Here is a 10,615-nt window from a genome sequence, read left to right as displayed (position 1 = left end):
AGCTGAGCAAGGTCAGCTTGTGCCCATCTGTTGTGTGGCGCACACTCTGAACCTGGTCTTGCTGGATGCTCTTGGCCCTTCTGGGGTTGCAGCTGGGTGAGACATCCCTGCTGCAGGCACTGGATGCCATCCTGCTGCTGCAATGGCAGCTCTTGTGGAGAGGTGGTGCATGATAGCAGCTTTCTTCCACTGGAGCAAAAAGGGAAGGCGTATGCTCAAGGAAAGGCAGCTTGAACTCCATCTACTTGAACAACTGATCCCTCAGGATGTTCTGACCCAGAAGGACTCCTCCTTTCTCTTGCTCCTGTGCCTGCAGGAGCAAGAGCAGGCCATCCATGCCCTGGCAAGGAGGTGTGGCTTGGTAGTGTGTGACCTATCCACCCAGGACTGGGCACTCCTTACTGAGGTTGTCTTGGCACTCAAGCCATTCTTTGTTGCCACAAACAACTTATGTGCTAAGACAGCAATGCTGAGCCAGGCTTTGCCTGCTGCTCTTCTTGAGAAGATGGTTAGTGAGCTCCAGACTACACTGATCACTGAGGAAGCAATCGCCTTGGAAGGTCAGCTGAGGACTGGAGTGTTGGATTGGCTCAGAACACCCCTGAGTACATTGGCAGAGCATGTTTTGTCCTGCCTATGTGATACAAGGGTGAAGGGCAAAGTGGTCACCCGTGACCAGCTGCCCAGGTGGAGGGACCTCCTGGTTGCTGAGGTTAGGTGAGCCGAGGAGAGGAGGATGGGGCACAACCAGGAGGATGGTGGTGAAGTACCTACTGCTAGCATGCAGTCCACCCCTAGCTGTAGCATCACCACCATTTCCTGGTCCAACAATGTGGTGTCCCTAGCAGGGCCAAGTGAGTCAGTGGTTTTGTCTCTGTATTCCATCCAGAGATTCATGGAGGGGTTCTTTGGCACCTTGCCAGGGGGATGGGAGGAGCCCACTGAGCCCTGCAGCAGTGCTGAGCCGTGTGTGCTGCAGTATCTGCAGGAGCTGATGGCAAGCCAGGAAGTGGAGCCAATCCAGTTTTGGCCAGCTCATTGCCAAGTCTGGCTGGACTTGGCAGTGGTTGCTAGATGGTACCCCTCATGCCCCCCCAACTAGTGTTCAGAGCAAGAGGATTTTCTCCATGGCCGGGGGCATGGTGACACCCCATCATGCTTGTATGAATGCTGACATGGTGGTGTGGCTGGTCTTCCTGAATGTCAACCTCCCCCTGCGGAACTATCTTGAGCTGGCCGTGGAGGTTGAGTGACTTATGGTCACCCCCACCCACTGCAACACACCACTGGTAGCTCTCCCCATCCTGGCTGACCCCAAACCCAGATATGCCACAGTCGGCCCATTTGTGATACTGACACACACACACACACACACACACACACACACACACACACACACACACATCACCACCATGGCCAATGATGAGATGATAGACTGGTGTCCTGAGCCATGTATAGGGCTCAGCTAGGACACAACACCAATTTGAGGCCATGGTGTTATCCACACACAGGCAGGCAAGCAGGCAGGGATGTATGCTGGCTGGAGAAGAAGCAAAGAAAGAAGAGTTCTTCTCATGGTAAGAGTGTAGAAGCTTTGTTTCTTCTTATCCATCTGGCCCTGACTGCTCTGTCCTCCTGTCTATCTGTAGCAGGCAGGATGGATGGAAGCAAGGAAGATTCGATTTTGTGGTTTCCTCAGCACTGAGCAAGTATGATATGCTTGCTATGCTAATGCGTGCTGTTAACTATCTGGTTTTGCCAGCTCTCATATTGAAAAAGGCAGAACTTGGGTGCATGCCTGCCATCCTTGAGTTGTGGTTTTGTCGGTTTGTGAGATTGTGTTGCAGCAAGAAATGAACAGTGGCAGCTCAGTGTCTTGTGTGTAATATTACATGGTGATTTCTGTGATGAGTCCCATGTCTGGCTATGAGACTAACTTGTGTTTCACACTCACTGCTCTCGTCTGCTCTGCAATCTGTATTCTGTACTGCAAGGTATACTCAGTAAAAATGTGGCTGAAGACATTCTAGTTATGCTTGCTGGCTGCTAAGTGTGCTGCTGTAGTGGCTGTTGTAAGGAGTCATAATTGTGTGTGAGAGAGCCATCACAAGGGGGAGCCATTGCCCCAAGACTCTGCAGTGACTACCCCCTCCCCTATGCTGAATGAAGAGATTTGGTGGTGGTGACAGCAGCTCCTTCCATTTTCCACACCCCTTCCATACCAAGCTCAGCTTGCCACCATTCTGTGGAAAGCATGGCGGGGGTATAGCAATAGCAATAGCACTTACATTTATATACCACTCTATAGCCGGAGCTCTCTAAGCGGTTTACAATGATTTAGCATATTGCCCCCAACATTCTGGGTACTCATTTTACCGACCTCGGAAGGATGGAAGGCTGAGTCAACCTGGAGCCCCTGGTCAGGATTGAACTTGTAACCTTCTGGTTACAGGGCGGCAGTTTTACCACTGCGCCTCCAGGGGCTCTGGTATAAAGTAGGCCTTTGCCTCAGGGCCCCCACAGACTGCTGTCAGTGCCATTCCCCTCAGAATGCCATTCTTCACCTTGCTGAACAAATGATCACTGAAGGAGAGAAGGTCATATGTAGACTAATCTTCCTGATTGCCTCAATGAGTGCAAGTCAGGCCATTGGATGATTGGAACTGCCACTTTCACTTTATGGGCATGAGATCATCTGAGTGTAAAAATCCATTTGTGCACATAGATAGTTCCTCATTTGATTGGTGGTATATACTTAACATTTGTGTCACCGTGATCAGACAAACCTAAGCACAACAATGTTCACTTCACCTTCTTTCTCCTCCTGAATAGAGGGTTAGTGAGAAAGGAAAGTAGGTGCCAGCATCCTCCCCACCCCCCACCCCCCCTCTCTCTCTCACACACACACACCAAACAATGTGTGTCTACTGCTGTTTTCCTGGATCTATGGACTGGGAGTTCCACAGTCCACATAATTGGGACTGTTAGAGGTAGCCTCTGGTGTGTGTGCAGTAGGGCTTCCCATGTGCAGATAAACCAATATATTTGTACAATTTGCCCCCAGCTACATAGGGGACATTATATGCAGATGCAATAAATAGCTCTGTACATTTTAAAATGCCCATGAGAACCTTAGTTTTCAAATAAGATTTCCTCCACTTTATTTTTTGATTTCTTCAACAGAAATTTGTCAAAATATAGGCTGAAAAGAAAATGCAAGTGCACTCTTTTTAAATCTTTGAAATCTATATATTTGTTCCTGCGAAGTAGAAGTAATTGAAGTGTTTACATATATAGAACTGTTTTGCTGAGTTTTTAAAAGATATAATTATTCTTCTTAATAAAATAAAAGAGGCAGTGGTTTTGGTGGCCAAATAAAGTGATAACTCATAGTAATTTCTTCCTTGAATTTGTAGGGGGAAATCTATGGCCAGAACTACAGTTAATGGAGCAGAGAAAGTGGAGGAGCTTGGGAATATGCTCTTTATTGTGTCTGTCAGTTTTCAAATAACACCCAACAGGATGGTATTCCAATGCAAAATGACAGGCATCATTTTGTAAGATTCTCTTTCCCCTTCATCACACAGCCACACAGGGAACCATAAAGTCCCCTACCATAAAATGTGTCTCATGATTTTCAACTTTAACCTAATAGTGGAACAGAATTCCATGTGCATCATTACATGGCCATTACCACATCTTCAGCTGGAATGAAGGAAATGGAGAGGAATAGCAATAGAATGGTAATCTTTTATCTTCCAGACCTGCTATCAATAGTTTAACATTTTGTCCTTGTATCAGCCATGAAGCATCCCTCAACTCATTCATGGGGGAAGACACTGTTGCCATTAGGGATGCGTGAACCCACTTGAAATCGAGCCAGTTCACACTTGAGCCAAACTGGGGGCGAGGGTGTTGGACTGCCAGCGAGCCAAACCAAGACCCCCACTCATGAGCTGGCTCAAAGGCCATACTTGTAAAGGGGAATCCAGCAGGTTTCTACAACTGGGCTGTGGTTGGGTGGATTAGGGAAATGTTCCATCTTTTACCTTGAAAAAAGCACCAATGGGGTCAGCGGCCACAGCGGCCATGGGGAGAGCAGCAGGGGCTCCTTACACCTCCTTGCCTGTCTCCCAAATGACAGTGCGGGCCAGTTTGTGGCCCATTTTGAGCCTCTCTGTACACACTATAATTTGGAAAGTATGCGGGGAGGTGGCAGCGGCCTGTTTGGGGCCTCTCTGTGGACCCGTACGCATGTGCAGAGGCCTGAAATGGGTCACAGACTGGCCTGCATTGTCATTTGGGAGGCAGGTGGGGAAGTGGAACCCCTCCACCCTCCCTGTGGTCACTGCAGCTGCCGCCATCCCATCCCGCAATGCAACAGCACTTTTTTCAAGGTGAAAGATAGAACTTTCCCCTCACCCCACCCTCCACCACAGCCCTTTACTTGTAAAGGGGAATCCTTGCTGGATTCCCCTTTACAAGTATGGCCATCACACCCTCAAGTCAGCTTGATGGCTGGACTGGACTGGGCTCATTTGAGCCGAACTGAGCCAAGCTGCCCAGCGAGGGCTCAAATCGGATTCAGATTCGAGCTGAACTGGCTAGCCGGTTCTGTACACATTCCTAGTTGCCAATTGATCTTCCCCTCTCCTACTACACCCCCTTCCGGTTGTGGGAGTTATGGGAAGAAAGGAATGCAGATCAGCCGTGGTTGAGGATCAGCAAGGACCAACCTCCTTGTTGTTAGTGACAGAAAAAGGTCTATTCTGCCACCAACAACAAGGAGACCGCATTCCCTTTGACCATGTGTTACACTTCCATGTCCGTTCTGAAAGTGAGGACTATGAAGGAGCCTTCAGTTTCTAGCTTTACAAGTCTGGCATGAAATTAACATCCACTTTCAACAAAATGTGAAACAAATGGAGGTAAAATGTGCCAAAGAAAACAAAAGCTCTTGGATTTTGCCAAGGGTAGTTGTGTAGCAAATCAATATCCTCTTCTGTTGATTACCTCGCACCTTTGCAATTAAACTTGTGGCATATCCGAGGCTGTAATAAGTACTTTGGAATGAGTTCCCTGATTGCGCCACACTCAGGTAACTCCCTGGAGTCATCTGTAGAGCAGACAATAGGATGCAGATTTCGCTTCAGGGGTTTGGCAAACTTCACAGGTGAAGGAGAAAACCCTGCCAGCATATACACATGCCAACATGGAAAATCACAGCATTAGCCTGAGATGTGACAAGGAGGGAGAGCGGCCTCTTAATAATGGAAGGCTTTCTGTATTTTCACCTCTTCTATCCCACTTTAGCCCCATAATGTGAGGCAGTGGAGAAAATACAGCCAGTCAAACATCCATAACCCCAGCAGAATGTGAAGGGTTGACTTGGGGAAGGCATAATTATACTCCTGCTAGTCCACTGATAGTCCACAGAGTCTTTGGGCAGAACTCTAAAGTTGTCAGGTTTATTTGTTTTTACTGAGTTGTTTGATTTTTCACACCTTTCTTCTGAAAAATCCATCATGACTTCAAAATTAATATATTCCATCAGTCAAAAGATGAAGCCACCACACCATGTCAGGGGGGAAGGCAGGATCATACCCATGTTCCCCCACATAACTGCTGATTCCTTGCCAGCCACAACACTCACGCACCCCACAATCCATGCTGAGATGAGTGGTGTGGCATTCCAGAGACCAAGGGAATGAAACCTGGGTGCCAGGAATCCCACAAGACACCATGAGAGCAGTGTGATCCATTGTAGAAATTCCTGAGGTTGGGCTACCTTTCCCCTCAACCTCTATGGTAGTCATGGCTAGTGCTGAATAAGGTACACAACTGGGTACCCCAGAATTCCCATACTCAAGAGGCGGCCCAGAAGGATACCATGGCCGATAGTATCGAAAGCCACCGAGAGGTCCAGCAGAACTAACAGAGACGCACTCTCCCGTCTAGTTCCCAGCGTAGGTCATCCACTAGAGCGGCCAAGGCAGTCTCAGTCCCATATCCAGGGCAGAAGCCAGATTGAAAAGGGTCCACATAATCCATATCAGCCAAGACCCTCTGCACCACATGCTCTATCACCTTGCCCCAAAAGGGCAGGTTAGAGACCGGTCTATAATTATCTGGGTTGGAGGGATCAAGGGAGGGCTTTTTAAAATAATGGTCTTACCACCACCTCCTTGAAGCACGATGGCATCCTGCCCTCCCTTAATGAGGCATTAATAATCACCTTCAACCATCTACCTGTACCCTCCCTGGCAGCTTTTATTAGCCATGAGGGGCAAGAGTCAAGAGCACATGAGAGCCAGCGTGGTGTAGTGGTTAGAGTGCTGGACTAGGACTGGGGAGATCCGAGTTCAAATTCCCATTCAGCCATGAAACTAGCTGGGTGATTCTGGGCCAGTCACTTCTCTCTCAGCCTAGCCTACCTCACAGGGTTGTTGTGAAAGAAAAACTCAAGTATGTAGTACACCGCTCTGGGCTCCTTGGAGGAAGAGTGGGATATAAATGTAAAAATGATTATGATGATGTCACCCACACACTGCCCAGGATCTTGTCCACATCCTCAGGCCGCACCAACTGAAAAGAATCAAACACAATAGGACTAGATGATGCTAGAGGCACGTCTGCCGGAACTGCCAAAACTCTGGAGTCCAAATCGGCACAGATGCGAGAGACTTTATCCGCAAAGTGACATGCAAACTGATCACAGCAGGCTGTAGATGATTCCTCCCCCATTACCTGGGGGGATGTGTGCAGCAATGTCTTTGCTACATGGAACAGCTCCGTTGGTTTGCAATGAGCAGATGCAATGGAGGCGGAGAAAAAACATTTCTTCGCCACCCCCACCGCCACGGAGTAGTCCCTAAAATGGGTTCTAGCCCGTGTTTGGTTGAATTCGTCAAGACTCTTCCTCCAGTGTCCTTCCAGTTGTTGCCCGAGTTGTTCCATTGCCCTAAGCTCTGAGGAAAACCAAAGAGCTGACCGGTCTCCACCAAACCGGAGAGGGCGTTTAGGAGCAAACATGTCAACAGCCTGGGCCATCTCTCCATTCCAGAGATTGACCAGGGCCTCGACAGGGTCACCAGCTCTGGACACTGGGAACTCCCCGAAGGCCGCCTGGAATCCAAGCGGATCCATAAGCCTCCAGGGGCGGACCATTCTAATTGGTCCAGCACCACTGCAGAGGGCAGACGGAGCAGTCAAACCTAACCCCACCAGATGATGATCTGTCCATGGCAAGGGAGTTGTCTCAAATTCCCCCACCTCCAGATCATTTATTTCCCGGTCGGCAAAAACCAGATCCAGAGTATGTCCTGCCATGTGGGTAGGGCCCAATACCAACTGAGACAGGCCCATCATTGCCATGGAGGCCATGAAATCCTGAGCCACACCCACTGGGGGGCCTCAGCGTGGACTTTGAAATCCCCCAAAACAATAAGCTTGGGGGAACTCAAGGCCACCTTTGAGACCACCCCCGACCAGCTCAGGTAGGGAGACTGAAGTGCAGCGGGGTGGTCGGTACACCAGCAGAATCCCCAGCCTATCTCGGAGGCCCACCCTCAAGGACAAACACTTGAAATTCTGAGATTGCCTGACCGGCAAAATGGGGAGGATCTCTCGATAGATGACTGCAACGCCCTCTCCTCGACCCTCGAGGTGGGGCTGTTGCATGATCTGGAAACCTGGAGGACAGAGCTGAGAGAGACCAACCCCGCCCAGCGCATCCAACCAGGTCTCCGTCACACATACCAGGTCAGCACGCTCATCCACAATCAGATCGTGGATGAGAGATGTTTTTGCGTTAACTGACCTGGCAGTCATGTGAACAGGCTTAATTAGTGATGGAAATAAACCACCATCCTAAAGGAATCTTGGTTTCAATAAGTTTTTTATATCATCATACCAGTTTTGTCCATTGGTGGAGTGAAAGCTTTGACAGTAAATACATTTGCCAACTTCAAAGGTGGCACCCTACTGTGCAGTTTGCGTTCTGAATAGTGGGTATTTCACCTTCACCATTGCTACACCCCTCTCAGAATAGCAGAAAAGATCCATGCTGCTGCCTATGCAGAGGCTCCTAGTTCCCTCCATGCCCTAATGGCACTGCTGGACTGTCCATGGCCCAGAAACCTCTGCAAAGGTCTAGCAAATATTCCAGGGTGGTATGGATTCCTGAAAGGTAGGCAGGATTCCAGGAAAATGTTTTCTAATAGAGAACTATGTTCTATCACCAATCTATAGTAAGTGCGCAATCAACATCTGTTGAGTCTAATCCTCTGCTGAGCAAAACTTCACATTTGAGGACCAATCTCTGTCAGTGACTGTTGCAGAGATTTGAACTTTTCAACTTCTAGCAACATGGGAAGCTGACACAGACATGCTCGGCACACACAAAAAATTATATCAACCTTTTACATCTTTATAACATCTACCCCTCAGAAGATGTTAATTTATTGTTGTTCTTGTTTGCCATCTCTTGTTTGTTCAAGCATTTTTACATCTATTACAACATATTGTGAGCCTTTTGGGGGTAGTGATTCATCTGATGGTTGGAGTGAATTTGCTATAACCTACTCATGGGGTACAGTAAGCTATAAATATAAATATTTTCAATATCTAAAGGACCACCTTCTTCCACATGAACCTCAATGAACACTGCGTTCATCATCAGAGGCCCTTTGGTGGATTTCCCCACCTTGTGGTGGGTGGTGGCCAGAGAGAGGGCTTTTTCCGTTGTGGTGCCCTTTATGTGAAATGTAATCTCCAGGAAGGTTTGTCAGATGGCAGATTTGATGTCTTTTCCAGTACTATGCATTTGTTTTCAGGATAAATGAGAAATGGGTCTGAATTGGGCTAATTCTGGTCTTTTTTCGTTTGTTACAAAACAAGTGCGAAACCTTCCAGAATAGACCAAATGGGCGGTGTGTGTGTGTCTCTCTCTCTCTCTCTCTCTCTCTGTGTTTGTACTTACGCTCTCTCTCTCTCTCTCTCTCTCTCTCTCTCTCTCTCTCTCTCTCACACACACACACACACACACACACACTCACACACACACACAGTAACGCACTCATTTTGTAAAAGGGGAGGCGGGGGTGGCTTAGTGTACAGTAGCAAGTCTTTTTTTCCCCTTTTAACCATGTAAATTTGAAAAGGTCCAGCATGGTTCCTTTTAGTGGTGTTCATATAACTTCCCACAATCCCTGAGAATGATGCAATGATGATTCTTGTGGAAAAACTGGCTGCCACCAAAGGCAGCTACCAAAAGAGGCTCTGCTGCCCCTTTACAATTTCAAACTATGAAAAGAAGATGGAAGCATGAAACCATGCTGTGCTATTAGATAAGCCCCTATCATGAATATAAAGGGGATAATTAAAATGGCTTCCAGTCATTATGAAATGATAAACCTATTCAGATGACAGGAGCTGCCTGCATTACCCCAGGCAGCTTGTGTCGTCTGGAGCACCAGGAGCCCTGTGGCCCTGGCTGCTCCAGTCCTGGGTAGCCCAGCTCATCCACTCAGGGCTTTACTGAGGTAAAACAAACCTTTGGTTAATTTTACCTGAGTAGGCAATGGTGTCCATAATTGCCCCCAGGTAACTGGGCTCCCTACAGGTCCGCTGCCATTTTTGGCCATGAGATGGGGAGAAAGAGCAGCCATGGAGAGCACCTAAAATACTAAGAGCAGCTGCTCTGCTGCTTGCACACTGCATTCTGGGTCCATGGAGGACCCTGCGTGAGCTTCCCCCAGCTCCCACTAGCACCCTGCCGATCATTGCCCCTGTGTGTGTGTGTGTGGGCATGCAAACAGTGAAGATCTCATGTGAATGACCCTAATTTGTGGCCTTAACAAATGAATGACTTTGCTAACTGGGCAAAGAGGCACTGTCCACCATGCGACCCTATAGGAAGCGCCATCAGTCTCACCAGCTCCAGCCAAGGCACAGACGCAAAGGAGGACACCACGCCGAGACATGATGTTTGAGGCCGGGCACACTCAGGGGGACAGCCAACCAGGGAGCTGGGAGGATGGGCCGCTCCAGCTAGGCTTCCACCAGCATCAAGATGCCTCTCAATGATGTCAGAGAGGCAACAGGGAGTGACGGGTGGGACCAGGAGGGAGAAGAGAGATGGGGGAAGGGAGACCAAGCTGCACAGGCTCAGAGGGAGATGAAGCTAATAAAGCAGGGCAGTGGCTGCCTCACCTGCCAAGGGCTCTTTAGGGTGTGAGTTGCCAATGATGAGGAGGTGTGTTGGGAGAGTGGAGAGCTCTGAAAAGGCCAGAGATCAGACCACGGTGACCCCTGAGCCAGGAGGAGGAGGAACCAGATGAGAACCAACCCCCTCTTCTCCTAAACTCTGAGACCTGGTAACAAAGGGCCAGGATTCCTAGGGGGTGCTGGGACAGGCACCTTTTAAAAGTGGTGGTTCTCTTTTTTTAGCAGGGGGAGAGTAACTGGCCCTATCCATCCCAGCACAGCATCACTCCAGTGATTGTTGCTGGTGTCTATCTTATGTTTCTTTTTAAGATCGTGAGCCCTTTGGGGACAGGGATCCATCTTGTTTGTTTATCTATGTAAACTGCTTTGGGAACCTTTGTTGAAAGGT

Source organism: Hemicordylus capensis, chromosome 2 (assembly GCF_027244095.1).
Source record: "Hemicordylus capensis ecotype Gifberg chromosome 2, rHemCap1.1.pri, whole genome shotgun sequence".
NCBI classification, from domain to species: domain Eukaryota; kingdom Metazoa; phylum Chordata; class Lepidosauria; order Squamata; family Cordylidae; genus Hemicordylus; species Hemicordylus capensis.
Note: the sequence above shows the minus strand (reverse complement) of the source record.